The 13,078-nt window shown below is 36.1% G+C and overlaps 1 protein-coding gene across 3 annotated transcripts in view; it reads left to right on the plus strand.

The window, feature by feature from the left end:
* Positions 1-13,078, plus strand: part of LOC116428993 (membralin) — a 124,044-nt gene that overhangs the window by 94,366 nt on the left and 16,600 nt on the right. The window lies entirely within an intron of this gene.

Here is a 13,078-nt window from a genome sequence, read left to right on the forward strand (position 1 = left end):
ATAAACCGGCCAGACGTACAATAAACAGGCGCGAGCTTTGGAAGATTTCTCTTTGTACGACTCTTCTCCTTCTTTCACGTCTTCGAATCTCGCTAGTGTCGTTCGTGCTGGCCTACAGCTGCAATCGCGTGATTAATGATTTCTACTAATGTATCGTCTCTCGGAGAGACTAGAAAGAAATCGTGCTATAATACCCCGAGATTTCTGAGAAGTCCAATATACACTAGGAGCCCCATAACTCGACAGATACCTTCTGCGTTATAGAGATTTCGCGCTGTACGAAATACACAGTTCCGGAAGTTGGAATTAAATAAATATTTATCTGAATATAACAGGAAATAACGTGCAGTTTATTTTAAAACAACAACATAAAATATTTTCGTTTTATATATAGAATACATTAAAGTAGAAAGGCAGAAAAACTGAAACCTAATCATTGTTAGATTTGTTAGAATTAAGTCCCATTTACATTGCTCTTTGGATATGGGTCTAGATCTTTCGTCGATCGATTTTTCTGTAGCGTTACAATTTTTATGTTTTATCATCATTTTCTAGCAATTTTTCGGATCAATATACTATTTCACAGGAAATCTAGTTTGTAAAATTGATTTTTATTGTTACTTTGGATTTTTTCGATGTTTCCTTATTAATTCGAAGTTAGACAAAATGAGATTGTCCGAAAAGATATTGTGTTTAAAATAAAGGGAAGTTTACATCTCGTTAAGCAAGAAGATGGGGCTTGTTTCTGGAAGTTTAAATAGACATTATTGTCGTTTAATATTAAAGAGAATTTACGTGGCCAAACGTGAAAAAGTTCAGTTGGTATCTTAATTAGAATGTGAAGTAAGGTTAAGTTTTTGGATTTATATCGTTATTGTAAGATTTGTAATATTGTAAGGGTATTGTAATACAGTATGTGAGTTATACGCTAATATAAATGTACATTTTCGAGGAAATTCAATTTTAGAATTTGTTACGAACAAATGCTATTAAACACGTGTTCCTGATGTGTCTGTCCACTGCCAGCTGTTTCTACTTGTAGCTGAAGCTGTTGATATTGGTAAGGTATTTGTTAGTTATTTTACACGGATAATTTTACGATAAATAAATTTACAAAATGGTCATTTTCTTCGGAATTTGCCTAATTTTATACATATAACCAAATAATGTTTATAAAATACTATAAATTCTCAGTAATTTAAAAATATTTAAAATTCATCGATGTATACAATATTTCCACACGGAATTATAATTTTATCATACATATATAAAAAGTACAACCAAGAAAGGAAAACTACAAATGTAGTTTTAACTTAATCAATACCTAACTGTGTTAAAATTATATACAAAACTATCGATTATTAAATGGCAAACATTTCTAGACATCTTACATATTATACAAACTACTTTTCTTTCTACGAAATAACATAATAATAATAGTAATAGTAACGGCAATAGCAATAACAAAATATTAATAATCTATTATAATATTAAATAAGTATTAACTCAGGTCAAAACCAAATAACAGACAAACGCGAGTTTCAATTAGAAAACTCGTGACGAATATTTCTCACCGATTTGGACAAATCTAAGTGTTACTTATTAATTTCTAACATAAACTAAGTATCACTTGTCTGTTACTAATCTTCAGCCTTCAGAGTAAACGTGGACACAAAATATGTATAAAATTTCTTTTTCTACTAAATTATCAACGACAAAGTTGTTTCATCAATCTGAGAAATAAATCATAAGCAGTTAAAGTAACATCACACAAATTTATTTAAAAAAAGAGAGAGAAAAAGCTTCCATCGTCGCGAACCGTTGCCTCTTCAAATCTCCTATCCGGCTAATAGAATTTAGCGGGAACGGCGAATAGAAAAAGCCATAGAAGGAAAACAATACGAGCAGTTTTGCCTGGCTGAGACGGGTCGCGGCTTGAGATTCTGTAAATACATTATCCAGATTTGCTATCCGTTTCAGCTTCGAAAAATCTGTGGTGTACGAAGAGCTTTGCCACGTGGCGCGATCCCACGACGAGTCTCCGCTATTCTTCTACTCTTCTCCTTTCCAATTTTTCCTCTGCTGCCCTCCTCCTCCCTGCTTCCCTCCCCCCTTCTCCGGCCCGTTTCTACAAGGCTCCCTTTTCCCACAGTTCCGTCCGTAAACTCTCTTACGTATTTATCCACGGTCTTTTTGGCGTTCGGTCCCGTGTGTTTGCGTCGATATTATTTCATTTTCCGCTAGTCCGTGCCCGCCCTCGTGGACGTTGCCCGGGACAAGTTCTCATTGGGTCACAAGGGGCGTGTAACCTTATTTGCTGGTGCATGGGTCGAAGTCATCTACGTTACACCGACCGGATAAGACTTATTTCCACCGATGCGCCCTATCTTCTATCTCGACGCCGCCGACACGGGGCGACTTAATCAGCCTCTTCATCAACGACTTTGTTTGGACAGCTCGCGCCGCGCCGGGGGTGACTCACCTAAACTCTAACACCTTCGATTACGCGGGAACTGTTTGTTCTCGCGAACAATTGTTTCGAGCGAAGGCTGCGTTGTGGGGATTGTAGAATGTAATCGTTGGTTTCTCGGTGTTTTGTATCTTTTTTGTTGAACTCTGAAAATCATGGAATTCATTATTGTACAGTTTATTCTATTATTCTCGAGAAATATATGATCGTTGGTTTAGATCTTGGAAATTAAAGGTTTAAAAATAGAGTATTAGAATAGGGTACACATTCGTGTAATTGTACTAAATTTGGCATGAACGTTTACTAAATAATTTTTATGAAACTCAATATACATAAAATTAACGCGTTCCGTAAACCTAGTATTAAGAGTATATTTTGAGAGGATATTGAAGGCTACATGATAGATTGTGGAGGTATGTGGGTTGACAAATCAGTGTGTTAGTGGTGTTTTATAGAATTCTAATGGAAGTATTGTTTGAAGTGTTTAAGCTTGAAATTATTAAAAATAATATTAAAAATATAAGTGAACAGGTTAGAGAACAGGAAATCATTCAATTGCATACCCTTAAGCACTCACGACACCAGGAACTTAAAACCCAACTAAAACCTCACCATCAACAAAGTTCAAACCCTTTCTTTTCTCTGTACCACGAAGAATTTTTCGACAAAACAGCTGCTCCTCTCAATTTAACCAATAACCCACAAAACTTGAAATCAACAATCCGTCGAACACTCAACGAAAACTCAAACCGAAATATCCAAATCTCCGTAGCCAGAACTCCGAACCCCGAAAAAGCAAATTTCAAAAACAAAACGAAAATAAAAAAACGCGTCAGCGCGACGCCGAAGTCTCCCCGCCATTGTCTCTAGCGGTCAGACCGATATATTTTCCGAGCACTCCGGGCTCCCCATGAACAGGACACGTCACCTCCTCGAGGACACCCAGGTCTTCGAGCGACATTTTCAGATATATCCCAACCATCGGCCATATCCGTTCGGTCACGCTGAGTCCGCCGTATACGCGATCACATCCTTACGCGCGTATCCGCGACGCACACCTATAAGCATAGGTATAGGCACCGGGGCAGGAGTTTCGTTTCATCCTACTTGTTGGGCAGGGTCCTTCGAGTGGTCAGAGTAAAGGGCTTCTCCTTTTCCGTCGAGTCTACCTGTCTCTCTTCCCCTTTCCCTTTCCGTCTCTCTCCGTCCGTCTCTTAGAAAGCGAGAGGGGATTGTTTGCACTCTCCACCCTCTTTTCGCTCCCTCCACGGCCGCCACCTCCCTCCCGCCGTCCTGCTCCCCCCTTCTCCCTGGAGCCACTCTCCTTTCTCTGTTCCTTGGATCCTTAGCTCGATCGGCCCGTCCACGCCCCACGGGATCCCGCCACCCCGTCGACCGAACCTCAGATTGCTTTTATACCGTGGATTGATTGACAATATACTTACGTTAGTCGAGTGGACTGTACAGTTATGGAGACGGCTACATCTCCCCGTTTCCCCCTCTCCGTTCTTCCTTCATATTCTCCCTCTTCTTCTTCTTCTTCTTCTTCTTCTTGATCTTCTTCTTCCTCTTCTTCCTGTTCTTATTTTCGTTCGTTCCTCTTGCTTACCTCTCTCGAGTCTTCTCTTGAATCTTGCCATCGACTAATACAATTTTCTTTCCTGTGTCGGGACATCGCTGCGGGATATCATCTTTCTCTCTGTTCTCCTGCTTTCGTCTTACCGTGGCTTTATCTTCGATCTCGCTAAGTGGGCCAGTTTGTGGTAATATACGGAATGTATGGGAAAAGAGGTCTCATTGGGAGACTTGTTGATTTGTGTTTTCGTTGGTTGGATGCTGATGTGTTCTTGTTTTTACTTGGCAGTTTATCGTGTGGTTGAAAAAACGAATGTTTTCTGTGATGATTAACGCTAGAGATATTGGTTAAGTGAAAATGATACAGATACTTTTTAGACAAGTTGTTGAATCAGTCTTTCTAAGCGGATTTGTTAATCTAGATTGTAAAGTATAAGTAAATCAAAATCAAAGTAAATGCATCATTGTGATTTGTATAAGAAAATAGAAGTTATTTAATTTGTCCAGCAGTAGTCCTAGTGTTAAACAGTACAGTAAAGGGTAACGTAGATTTTGAACGTCTAACGGGTGACGCAATTGACAAACATAAAAACTTGATAATTTTTGTTGAGAGAATCGTATCTCATTGACATCGTGTAATAGAAAATAACTGTTCATATTTATTTCATTAATATTAGATGTCAGACGTAAAAGTTTGATTTTTTTTATTTATGCCTGAAAACATACTGAATAATGAATAAATCAGGTGAATGTGATTGACACGATCTGAAATTAGCAGATGGCTTACGTACAATCTTACTTCTTTTATTTATTTCATTAAATAAACTACTTCAATTTTCGGGTTATTCTAAAACGTTAATAGAAAAATTTCCCAGTATTTTTGTAACAAAATATCTTCCTTTATAAAAAACATAAATTGTTCGATTTATGATTTAAAGCTCTAATCACTTCATTTCTACATGAAAATATAGTATCATAGAAGAAATGGAAAGACAGATAGGCACACAGACAAATAAAAAGAGAAGAGGAAAATAAAGGTTGTGTATTCGTAGATAATAAAAGCGTCAGTCACGTGTGCTGGGTAGATCCATGTCACTCATCTATCAAAGCATGCTAAAGAAACTGGAAAGATAGAAATTGTCGTATGAAATGGCAAAAAATATGATTTATCGGAAGATAAATAATAAACACAGAAGTGCTTGGGTTGTACGGAACGTTTACTCAACACGATCTTGCGGAGAATAAGAAAATGTAAAAATTTTGGTAATTTCATTAAATAATATAAATAGAAATATTACATAGGGTAACAAATATAAAAATTCAGAACCTCGCGAGTAAATAATATTCGTCGAATGGAGAAACAAATCTTAATAAACATGCGTTGAAAAATTAGCATTTTCAAATTTATAAACAATTTCTCATTTCGTTGAAAATTATACATTCAGTATATTATTATCAAAATTTGTGATTTCCGTGAATCCTGTGAACATTATTGTAAATGTCATTATTCGCTAATAACCAATTACAGAATTGAATGTGTCATGGAAAATTACTTTCCGATTACCTGAGATGTTCATAATGTCGAAATAACTTTACTATAAAAATTATTACATACTAACCAAGATTGATAAAAATATTCAAATTAAAACAATATTAATGAACAGTATATAATACTCCACCCAAAAGATTAAAATTCACTTTCCTTTCCTTTTTAATATTAGCACATGCAACATAGAAAATTTACGTATATCACATCAATCATAAAAAAAATATTGAAATTTTTTCCTTTCCTCGGATTACTTACATTTTATAAGAAAATCTCTAGCCAAAAGCTGCGCGAAAATGTATTTTACAAGTAGCAGACGCGAGAAGGCCTCTCCTTAACATTTCCACTATTAACGTTCGCGTTACGCAACTGTCTTTCCCTTCTGCTCCGTTCATTTGGAAGGCTTGCTCGGTTCCCGTCGGATTAAGCCGAAGACAACATCGATATTTTTCAGGTCGGAGTATTTCGTTGTTTCGGTGGAGAGCGGGGATCTTGTATGAATATAAATATCTATTACACGGTGAATCCCGTCGATAGGTTCGACCATCATGAATCGTACCCTCGAAGAAGGTGAATGAAAGACAAAGTATCCCTCGGCGAATCCATTTCGTGTGATCTGGAATACCCAGAGATCCCTATATTGCATCGTAAATCTCTCCGGTCTCGGGAACGATGAACTGCAAATTACAAATTTCGTCTTGTACCTTTGACACGATCCCCTCGCCGTTAAGTTCACGCTGGAGAGCGATCTCAATGAAGCACTGATTTTACGGCGTTAATTTTCAGCCGCTACCGATTTTTATTTGTTTTTCGAGCATTCTTTTGCCAGTATTTTGTATGAAATGGGTTCGAAGTAAATATGACCTTTAGCAATGGTTCAGTTATAGGGAATTAGGTTAATGTCTAATATTGGATCCATTGAATATGGTACTCGAATGTTGGCATTAATTTGAAACTGTTCTATTTTGTAAATTTATTATAATTTATTATATTTATTATAATTTATTTTGTAAATATTTTTGACACATTTAAGTTTATTCACAAATGTGTGGCCGGCAGCAGCACTTGACTAACCATAACGAATACAGGTAATACAATCGACAGTGTTATCATACACGAGGAAATAAATAAAAATCAGAAAATAAAATTTTATCGTTCAAAACCCCATTTCCGAGAAAATCCAGCTGGAAAAATTGTCAAATATGATTTTATCGAAAACGAGACTACGAATAAACAAATTGTATACTTGTATGTTCCACTTATTTTCATGTGTGAAATCACTTGTCAATAACGTAACTTGTATTTCACACAGAATTTAAACAGCTACATATGTTTAATAAAATGAAATTTCAAAATTAAATTTATTTCACGTTCTCAATTTATTTTTATGCGTAGTGTAGTATAATTTTATTTGGTTTACACAGAATTACGTTGTCCGGGTGAATTTTTATTACTATTACTAATTTACTACTATTATAATTACTATTACTACTCTCATTAATATCTTATTTCTTAAAAACAAAAAGAAGTCGTATAATACACACACAAAACTGATCTGACAAGAGTTTTTGTACGTATGCAAGTTACACTAAAAGTACAATTAATGTACTAATAACTAATATTTGGCTGTGCCTCCTTTGCATTCTATAATACTTCTAAAACGGTCTAAATCAGGCTTCTGAGATCAATTTTATTCTTTTTTCCGTAAAATCATATTTTTGCTATATTGACACGTTTACCAATAAAGTATATAAGTTTGAAAGCTTCGTAATTCCAACATACGTTCCAGTTGATAAGAACTTCGAAACTTGTAAACAAATATCAATCGTTTAAACTCGGCGGTTCAAGAGGTACGAATACTCTTGCGACTCGCTGTGAGCACCGAACTAAAAGTATCATTCGTGACGTTCGCAGGATATTAGAGGGGAGAGAATTAAAGTTCGGGAGTTCGAAAAAATCTCGCTTAAAGTCCGAAGGTATCCCCCACGAATCGAGAGAGGGACAGCGCTATTCAATGAATTCAGAATGCGTTTGGAGAGTCTCCAGTCCCCTCTTTACCTTTTCCATTCTCGGGAAAGACCTATGAATCGTCGCCGGATGGTTGCGGTTCCCCGAGCGTGGGACACTTTAGAGGCTATGTCTTCGGAATACGTAACTCGGGATTTTGAGCCTGCATTCCTTCTCATCCTTCTTCCTCTCTCCTGCCCTCTGTCACCCTCCCACTTCGGCGTCTTTATGCTTTCTTACCGTTTTTTCAGTGGTTGCGCTGAAATCTAGTTTCCTCGTTACCGATATTAACCCTCTGCGTTCGGGAGATGATCCTCAGTCGCCATTCAATTCGATGTATTAAAATTATAAAGTTCAATATTCGATAATAAAAATTCAGTATAACGTACAAATATGTGGAATATTGAAATAAAATGTTTATGTCTTGTAATTGTTGACTTCTCTTCAGAATGGCTGGAACACGCAATAAAATTATATATATATAATATATATTATAATATATATATAATTTTAATTTTAATATATATATATATATTTGAAGTAATTAAAATATTACTAAAACTATTAATGAAGGTGTATAAATATTCCAAACGATCGTTGCAGCAATTCGAAAAAATTGCTTTATAACAACGACTCACAATATAATTTTTTACTACCATATAATATTTTTTCGCACGAAAGAGCTCCCATCTGTTTTCCTAGTCCCAATATTTTGCTTAAGTTACGATCCATTTTTCCAACCACTTGTTTCTATAAACGATTTTCAATTTCTAGAATTAATTTAAATCTTCCTCTAGAAAAATCTCCCGTCTGTTTGCTCGGTTTCAATATTTTCCTTTCAGTTTTTTAAACCAATTTAAATATTTTCGTACGTAAAGCTCTCCTTCGTGTTTCGTTCAAGTTACGATCCACGTTTCCCTACCACTTGTTTCCGCGAACCATTTTGTCGCGTTCCTCGCCGAATTTCTTTCGATCGAAACAGCGCGGATTAAATAGTTTTCTTTTACGCGGGCCGAGGAGCTGTAAAGGATAGATTTATTACAGGGAGTTGCCTAAACTATCTTCGGCCTGATCAAAGCTCGTTCCGATCCACTAGATGTTGGCGTAACACATACGCCACACCGAAAACGGAATAGACCGGACGCCTAAACTACATTTTACGACTGACAGCGTCGTAAAACGTAATGCAGAAACGCTTTTGGACTGTTCCCCGGCGGACATAAATTCGCACTGCGGAAGATTTCGGGCGTATTATGCGTTTCAGACGGAATCGTTTACGAAGAAGCGACCTCGTTGCACTTTACGCGACTATTGTGAACGTGTTCCCCGCGCCGATTCTGTGTTCTTTATCGGCTCGGGGGGAAACATCGCGGATTCTCCTGTAATCTAATCACAAAGTAGCGTGGGAATGAAATGAAACAAGCGAACGGAAGTTTATACGTTTACTATTAGGAGTCTGATTAGCTAACATGTTGACTACCACGAGAATCTTTAATGTTTCGTGTAAAATCACTTGTTCTTTCAGGACGAGGACGAATGACGTGAGAATGAATTAATGAAAGATTGATAGAGAAATATTAATATCCTTAATTTGGTATCGTAGTTCTTAAATAATACTGTCGTTTAGTTGCTTATGCTACCGAATATTTTCATTCGGCATCATTCTTATTGTAATTGTTTTCAAGCAATTGGAAGCGCCGGTCATCAGTGACTACCGTGGCAGTCAACGTGTTAACGAGGTAATTACCTAACGTCGCAGATTATCGATTTTCATGAATTTTTTTAGTGATAACAGTTCGACTAACGCTTTCAGTTTTTCGTAGTTTATTTAGTTACTTTTTGGTGATAAGTAATAACTTTTTATAGAGAATAAACGCTTGTTTTGAAAACCTATATAAATGATTGGAGCACTCAGAGTGTATGAGATATAAGAAAGATAGTGCAACGATCATTATAAATGTAGACGTGTAGGTTAATGTTGATGTAAACTTCATGGATGTGTGTGCATATGTATGGGTGTAGCGAGAAAAAAAAGAGATATTGAAAAAAAGCGAAGTTTGTGTTGACAACGGAAAAATATATAGAAATTGACATCGTTTTAAATAAACGTCTATATAAAGAATCTTGATTCTTTAGTTTCTGCTGAATTAAGAAAACACTTTCGACGCAGGTGTTTCGGTGAGTGTCCTGCCGGTGTATTCGCCGGTCAAAGTGTTAAAGATGCAAAGGTCGATGCTACAAATCTGGATTCCTATTCAGTGGGTTGTTAATTACGTGTATAAGTGAGATTCGAAGGATCGTCGTACTGTTGCTCGACTTTCTGACGTACCACTCTGTTCAGGATTAATAACATCTGTATTTAATATTCGTACGGAACGTCAAATATAATTATGCAACAGCCCCGCTATAACTCGCTTATGTTTAATATGTAAAATTAGTTGCTGCAGAATTAAATTCATCATAAAGTTTTCATTACGCCGCGCCGAAGGCGTAACGATAGTCGGTCGAATGTAATAAACATGTCCGCTCTAATATTCCTCCGTATTATTTGTTAAATGTAAATTATAATAATAACTACAGGTCTTTCTCTAAATTCTTAAAGAAATTGATTCAGCAATACGCAAACTGAATTTTAAATCAATTAAAGTCTCAATATACGCACTTTTGGAGTTTCTATAGAATTTCAAAAAATTAACTTGACTGCTCGGTTTTAGCGTTAAAGCTTGATACTAATTCTTTCAACGATAAATTCTTTATTTTTCCGAAGAATATATAATTCTTCTTTGTTTCGCCTTGGTTTCTCATTAAAATATACTCCAGGTGTATTGGTCTTGCGTTCGACGAGTACACACTTGATTTTCTGATTTCATTGCGCGCGAAACGAGAGATTTTTTAAACTAAATTCTACTCAGCAGTTTTAGCGTTAATGATTACCTTAAAATTATTCTTTATTTCTGATATACTCCTTTCTCTATGTACGAGAAAGGTCTCTTCCTCCCTGCGTGTTATGTTTAATAGAAAATTTGTAGCTTCTTTCGCGGTGTGCTCGAAAGTTAAATGAAAGAAAGTTTCGCCGTATACTTTAGGAAATTAGTCACCTTGCTTATCGAGGGGATACACAATACCCATTTCTCCCCCTCCTCGGACACCTCCCGCCCACTCCTTCCACTCTCACGGGGTGGGTGTTGCAGTCTGAACTCCACCCTGATCCGCAAATATTGGCAACCCCGTAACAGCTACTCGTAAAAATCACTTGATTACAACCCCTCCCTTATCACCTTAAGGGTTCCCATAAGATGAGGCTGAAAATAAAAAAAAAACTGTTCTTACGGCTTTTTTATGTTCATTGAGTAAAACGCGAAATTTGGCCCGACCGAAGTTTGCACAACTATTAGTTCCCTCTTTCCTCGTATTTTCCTTTTCCCTTCAATTTTAAAGCTGTACGCCGCCGCAGCGTTTCGTAGCTTCCGCGAATAACGTTACACTTTCGTTCATAAATTATTGGACACTCGGATAAGTAAAGGGAAACAAGAACGAATTAATTTCATGCAATTCGAAAATGGATTTTGATTAATTATCTTTTCTATTTGTGTATCTTTTAATTTATCTTTTGAATCGATTAATCTTTTAATAAAATTTTATGTATCACGCCTTAGGAAAATTGTGAACATTTCTGTTGCAAAAGAGGTTAAGTTTTTACTTTCATTGATGTGTTGTCCTTAGAAACACATATTTATAATAATTATGGCAATTTGGTTGTTTTAAAGATACTGCATTGCGATACAGTAATATTTAATTAATATTCAGATTTCAATCTAATAGTCATTAAGTGCAGAATTACTAAAAATTAATAATTACTCAACCGTGGATCAGTATGCTACATATTTTAACATTTTGTCAAATTTATTGTATTACTAAAATTTAATTAATACTGGATCGAGGACCTTTATGCATTCGTAGTATATAAAAATACGCAATATTCAAGATAATAAGTAATTTAATCAAATTCAACCTAATAGAACATTTAATGGAAGGAATTAATTTTTGTGTAATTCTTCTTGGTGAACGTAAATTTTCAGTAGTCCATGCTTGCACGACTTTCCGTAGTTCCGTAAGAGATTTTCGAAACCAAATTCCACCGTTAATAAGTTAAGGGTTGACCCCATCTAGGTTAACCTCTTCTCTTATGATATCTTTCACATCTGTGCTCGATAAAAGTACATTATCGTTAATAATTTTGTAAAGGATAAGAATTTGATACTTATTCTGTATCCACGTCTACTCTGAAACTTAAAAATCGATAACGGACAAGTATTTTGTTTATATAAAAATGATCACATAAAATTTAGATTAGCTAGATTCGATCGAACATTTTCATGACGAGTTCAGAAAAATTCTGTCCAGTTTGAGATCGCGAAATGAGAGACAAGAAATAGGGTGGCGAACCGTTACGGGGCTACGGGGCGGGGAGGGGGTGTTGCTCTTAACAGTTCGGTAGAACTGGTTACGGAGGGAAATCTTTGCGACTTTGTTCATCAAACGGGGCGGCACGAAATACCGTAACAAGTAATTAAGTTAGAAGGAGATTAAGAGATAAACTGTTTCCGCGTTTTATTTACCATAAAGCGGAGGTGGATTAATTCCTGCCGCGATGAGAGGAAGTTTCACGATTGTTTTCGAGGCTCGGGAATCGGAAAGTTTCGCCGGTTTAAAAAAAAAAAAGAAGGGGGGGAAGAGGAGGAAGAGGAAAGAAAAAGAAAAACGCTTCATTACACCGTAAATGCACCGGACAACCGGCCATCTTTAACGACTTGCAAACGTTCCGACAAATTGGAACAAATGAAAACCCCGCAAGACCCATTACAAGTTTAAATTGCTATTTTAATACAAATTAAATCGTTCTTTGGCGAACGTTCATGCCAAGTCGTTGCGCATGAACTCAACGATTTTTTACGTGGTCCTCTGAACTCTATTTTATTGTTCATCGTTTATTAGGAAAACATGGAAATTCTACGCTTATCCAGCGTCTACGTTTACTTTGAAGCGTTAGAATTAATAATAAAAGATATCTTTCATTTGAATTCGAAACGATTAGGTGTCATATTTGTTATATTCCATTTTAAATCTTTGATACGAGTCTGACACGATGTTGAACAATGAGTCGACGAGTGAGAACATTTTGTGGTTCACGTGTGAACGTTCTGTATTAAGCATGGGGCATCATGGTTTTTCTTGATTGAACCACGTTATTTGGATATTTGAATGTCTCAATCAAATTTCTTCTTCTTATGCAAATTCGTCTCCTGTATTTTAACCCTTTGCGGACGAGACTTTGTTAAACTTACGAAAACCTATCCACAAAGAAGCTAAATTATGTATCAAAGTCTTAAATAATAAGAAAAAAGAAAACCACATATCAATCTCTCGTTGTTCGAGCAATTAAATTATTCATTTGCAGCTTCCGAATTTAGATATCAAAA

Source organism: Nomia melanderi, chromosome 14 (genome assembly GCF_051020985.1).
Source record: "Nomia melanderi isolate GNS246 chromosome 14, iyNomMela1, whole genome shotgun sequence".
Classification (NCBI taxonomy): Eukaryota; Metazoa; Arthropoda; class Insecta; order Hymenoptera; family Halictidae; genus Nomia; species Nomia melanderi.